Raw genomic sequence first — 6,195 nt, forward strand, 5'->3', positions numbered from 1 at the left:
TTCGAGTATTTGTCCCTAAGGAATCGGGTAGAAACCTCGGATAAATACTTAAAAACTCCGACAAGTAGCCTTGTCGTGTTTAATGGTGGATAATAATAATAATAATAATAATAATAATAATAATAATAATAATAATGTTGCATTTAAAAACATAATTTATGAATTTTTTTTTTTATAGATCGTAAACCTGGCAGTAGAGGAGAGAAATGATGTCGTCGTTTTGTTAAAATGACCGTTTTAAATTTCACCTTCCGCCATTTTGTTTTTCACCTTCGTCATTTCCCTCGTAAATTAAACAAAATTAATCATTCATGAATTGGCAAAAATAAATAAATAAATAAATAATAAAAAAATATAAATATTTATCGAATAGAAATTATAAACCTTCATCAGTGTTGCCAACGTCACAAAAAAAAATATTTAAATTTTTTTCCGTTAAATTTGAATTAAAAAAAAAAAAATTAAATAGTATAAATTATTTTACTTTTTTCTCTCTCCGGTTAAAATTTTTTTTTTTTTGGTTGTTGTTGTCGTTGTTGTTGTTTCACATCCTCCAACTTGCGTTTAATAAATTGACGAAATGTTTACATGGGATTAATATACATTTTTCCCCCCATTTTTTTTTTATTTTTATAATTATACAAGAAGCAAACAAATATACGCACACACACACAAACCTTTTATGATTGATGGTAGGACATGATGATGATGATGATGATGATTATTTTAAGTAACAAACATCACAACGATTTTTAGACAACAACAACAACAACAACAATAACAATAACAAAAACAACAACTGTTTGCCTTTTTGACACAAAACTTATTCATTGATTTTATTTTGAAATTTTAAAAAGAAACAACAAACAAACAACAAACAAACATATATATATATATAGAGGGGAGGAAAAGGGGAAGAAATAAGGGGAGGGAGAGGGGGTGTAAAACAGGAAAGGAATAAATTCATTTGCTTTTTTTTTAAAACGTGAATGTGTTTTAGTGTAAAATAATTTAATAGATATTAATTTGTCGTTTAGTAAATTTAAGGGTTCGAAGGGGTCGTAGGGGTCGAAGGGGGGAGGTCGTAGGGAGTAAAAGAATAAGAATAAGTCAAAGAAAGAAAAGTTGAAAGAAAGAATTTTGTCTCAACCGTCAAATGCATCTGTTCTAAATGTAACAAATGATTTTTTTTTTTTTTTTTGTTATGCCATATTGTCTCTGTTACTTTTTCTCTCTCTCACTCTTTCACTCTCTCACTCTCTCTCTCACTCTCTCTCTCACTCTCTCTCTCACTCTCTCTCAATCTCTTCTTCCACACGTTATATTCATTCCCTCATTTATTCATTCAACTTAAAAAAAAAAAATATTATCCATCGAATTCTTCTTTATTTATTTATTTATTTTTCGTATAAATTTTGTAAATTATTAATAACCCGCCTCCCCTCCCTCCTTCCCCCTCCTACGATTTTTTAATTAATTTTATTACTCTTTTTCGCTTACCCTTTTATCGAAAAATTTTTACCAAAAAAAAAAAAAAATCTAATCGATAAAACAGCAACAACAACTACAACCGTAATCAATTATTGATTTTATTATTATTATTATTATTAATTATTATTATTAATATTATGTCGGTTTTTCACCGAGAAAACAAAAAAAAAATTTTTTTCATTTATTTATTTATTAATTTTATTTTTTAATTAAGAAATTTAATTAATTAATAATAATTAAACAAAAATGATTTTTAATTTAATTAAAAATGCTGCTGCTGCCGATGATAATGATGATGATAATGATGGTAATGATGATGATAACGATAATGATGATAATGACGATATTTTAATTTTTCGTTTAACGTAAAAAAAAAATAAATAAAAATTTTAAAAAAAAATTTAGTTTATTAATTTATACTCGATGACAACATTCGAGTTTTTTTTCTTTTTTTTACGACGCCATTTTTATTTAAAAAAAAAAAAAAAAATGGAGGGAAAAAAATTTTTTTAAATTTAATCCGACGGAAAAAACAAATAAACGTCAGACATAATAAAGATTTAAAATAAAAATTATATAAAAAAAAAAAAATGAAATGAAATGAATTTTTTATTTGAAGGGTTTTTTTTATATTTTTTATATAATAAACAAAATCATTATTATTATTATTATTATTTTAACGGTTATTAAAAAAAAACCCGATGAATGTCCGACGCTACCAACATTACCAAGAAATTATAAAACTCGGAATTTGAGACAAAAAAAAAAAAATTAAACTCCTTTAATAACTTTAAAACGTACAATAAATTTTTCCTTTTTCTTTTTTTTTTTAAACTCGGGGATTAGAAAGTTCTAGAAAAAATAAAAATTAAAAAAAATTCTTGTGAGACACAAATTTTTTTTTTTTTTTATATATTGATAGTCAATTTGTTTGTCGTTTGACGGGTGCTTATTCCTCTCTATTATTATTATTCTACTACCACTTTTCTGTTTCATCATTTCCTTCCACCATCTTTAATTTCCACGTCAATTTATATTAATATAATTTTATATTTTAATGAAGTGTCTATCTCTCTCTGTCTCTCTCTCTCTCTCTCTCTTGACACTAGACTCTATTAACCCGTCTTGTTATTTAAATTTAATCATAAAATTTATTTATTTTTTCTGCTTCTTCTTCTACTCATATTAATACAAACATACGTACAATTTATTATTATTATTATTAATATTTTTCCTTCATAACTTTTAACGATGCAGACGATTTTTTTTTTTTTTTTAATATAAAAAAAAAAAATTTACGACAATTATTATTATTATTTAAATAATTATCGATTCGTTTATAAAACGAAATATATATATTTATGATAAATTTATGAATTCGAAATTTTATAGAGTTTTTATTATTATTATTATTATTATTATTATTATTATTATTATTATTATTATTATTATTATGAAATTTTTGCATTAATTCGAACGATAATCGGATTAAGTTAACGCATGCGAGATTTTTTTTTTTTTATTCGAAACAATAAAAAAAAAAAAACGTTCAATCAATTTTTTTTTTTTAGTATCGTAAAGCTTGAGGGTTTATTAAAAAAAAAAAAAAAAAAAAAAACAGATGTTAAAATAATTGAATCACACGATAATAATGATGATGATGATGATGTTGGCATATTTTGAAATGGAGAACCCGATGATAAATTTATTTTAAAAAAAAAAAAAAAAAAAAAAGGTTGGTATGCGTGTAATATGTTATGTGAAAAGGTTAAATAAAAAATTGACAGAAACATAAGCGAAAAAAAATAATTATAATTTTTTAAAAACAAAATGAAGGAAAGAGATTGAGGAAGAGAGGGGAAAAGAGAGAGAGAGAGAGAAGGAGAGGGGGGAAGAGAAAGAGAGAAAAGAAGAGAAGATAGAAAGAGAGAGAGAGAGAGAGAGAATATTTAACGGAATGAATAAAATTTTTCCATTTGATTTTTTTCTTTGAAAATTTAAAAAAAATTTCATTTAATTATCACCTCCCGACAAACAAAGACAAACAGTTTGTGATAAAACAAAAAGGGGGCGGCCACGGGGGGGGGGAAACAATCGTATTACGTAATAGATTTTTTTTTTTTTAAATTTTACTCAAATTACTTATAAAATTAATGCAGGAAGTTCAATTTGACTACTTTTTTTTTTGTTTTAAGGCAAAAGAAATCAATCGTGACTGACAAAAAAAAAAAGAAAAAAACTAAAAACTTTAAAAATCGATAAAAAGTTTGTTGTTTGTTTGACTTTCGATTTGTGAAAGATTAAAAGTGTGAGAGAGAAAGAGAGAGAGAGAAAGAAATCATTAGATATCTTGAGAGTATTCTCATCTCGTGTCTGTCTTAAGAAACTGCAGAAAACGTCAAAATGCATTTATCGGTGGTGAGGGGGGCAGGGGGAGGAGGAAAATGATTGTCTTAAAGACATTGGGGTGTTTCTGTAGTCATGACGACTGAGGGTCTTTGAGAGACGGTTGACGACCCTCCAGAGACAATATGGGAAAGCTAATAACGAATAAACATTATAAGAAAAAAAAAAATATCATTTCCTTCTTCTTCTTCAAACTTTTTTTTTTCTTTTTCAAATTGTGTAAAAGTATCAAAATAACCTTAAGATAAAAATAAAAATAAAAAAAGCGACAAGAATTATAAAATTCCTAGACGACAAACAAAGGAAACCAATTTAAGAAAACAAAAAGGAAAAAAAAAATAATAATTAAGTTTAAAAGGAAAAGGAAAAAAAAAAAAATTGAAACGTGGATTGGCACGGGAAAAGAAAAAGAAAAAAAAAACTTTGAAATGTCATTGTGATCCAACAATAAAAAGAAGGAAAAAGAAGCAAAGAAACAAAAAAAAGAGAGAGGGAGAAAAAGCAAACGATAAAAACACTAATAATAGTGATAATTGAAAAGATAAGAAGAAAAAAAGAAAAACATAAAAAAAAACACCTGAAATCTAAAAGATATAGAAGAAAATATAAAAAAAAAGGAAAATGGCTTGACAGAAGAAGAAAAGCGGATTTAGTTGTTAACAGAATAATAAGAAAAAAAGGAAGAAAGGAAGAAAGAAAGGAAGGAAGGAAGGAAGAGAAAGGAAAAAAGGTTGATGATGAAAAAAAAAAATAAAAACGTTCAGAAATGTTTGTTTCCTTTGACACGATCGGACTTCGTTTCATTTTTTTTTTTTTTTCAAAATACATGTTTAGCTTATTGAATTCATTGGTACCTAATTTATTAATTCGATATCGTCTGCTATTTCTCGTATGTATAGGATAAACTTATTTTCTATCTCTCTCTCTCTTTTTAATATTTTTTTTTTACCCGACATGTAATTAATCAAAAAAAAAAAAAAATGAAAAGTTTTTTGCGTAAATTCACAGCCGACTACCCTTTTAAATTTATTGTTTCCCTCAGTAATAACTAAAAAATAATAATAATGATAATAATAATAATAATTTCCCATTTAATTATAAATATTTCGTGAGTTTATTCGATTCGGTTCAAAGGACACAAACGTTAAAAAAAAAAATTCATCAGCTGTTATTCTTCTCGTCGTACCTTTCGAACGCCACCTTTTATGTGTTCAGAAAAAAAAGGCAACGAAACGATTCGCGTGAACAATAAAAAAAAAAAACATGGCGGCGACTACAATTAAAAATATTCACATAACGGGTTACATAAATAAATTAAAATAATTTTTTTCTTTCATTCTTCATAGACATGCTCTGATAATTTTTAATTACTAGAATTCTATCTATTATCTGCTTCCACGTTTTTTCATCACACGTACACCCTTTCGTTCTAACCTTTAAATAAATGTCGGACCCGAAAAAAAAAAGAAAACAATGCTGCTACTAACTACTACTACTACTACTACTCGACGCCTCCTTAATTTTTTTTCTTTTTTTGAGAGACTTTTATTACCGATTTAAAAACAACGACAAACAAATATATATAACAACAACAACAACAACCGACGTGGGGATCGTTTAAAACCTAATTAGCTTAATAATGTAGTGTTGCCAACCGATTACTTAAGACGTTCTTTCTTTCGTTCGTAGGAAAGACGTTCCTTGCTTTTATATTTAATTGTATCGTAAATCAATTTCAAATTACCTTATTTGCTAAACGTTTTAAAACGGTCGAATGGGTACTAATGACCTTCGGTTGAGAAAATTTAATTGACCGGAAATTTCTTTTTCTTTTTGTACCTGTGCGTGTGCGTGCATGTGCGTGTGATAAAAGTATATATGCCGCCCAGTCATTCGAAAAATAACCGTCGTCATCCGTTTGTTCGTTTGTTCTCGTATTTAAAATAAGCAAAAAAAAATTATTATTATATTCCGTTATAATCATCATTATCATCATCATCATTATTATTATTTTCATTTTTTTTTTTTTTGCCTTTACGTACCTGAATTTTATTTTATAGTTTCGAGACAAAATTATATAATAAAATTGTTTTTTTTTTCTTTTCCATTTTCTTTAATCTTAAAAGAAAATTGAAAAGGTTACGAAAGAGAAACAAGATGGGGAGGAGGGAGAGAGAGGAGGAAGGGAAGGGGGAAATTTCCCAAATTTATTATTGTTCAAAGATGGTAATAGATAAGAAAAAGAAAGAATTTTTTTTTCGTTTGTTTTCAATTTTTTAAAAATTTCGTTTCATCATT

The sequence above is a fragment of the Pediculus humanus genome, genomic scaffold (assembly GCF_000006295.1).
Source record: "Pediculus humanus corporis 1103172108295 genomic scaffold, whole genome shotgun sequence".
Lineage (NCBI taxonomy): Eukaryota > Metazoa > Arthropoda > Insecta > Psocodea > Pediculidae > Pediculus > Pediculus humanus.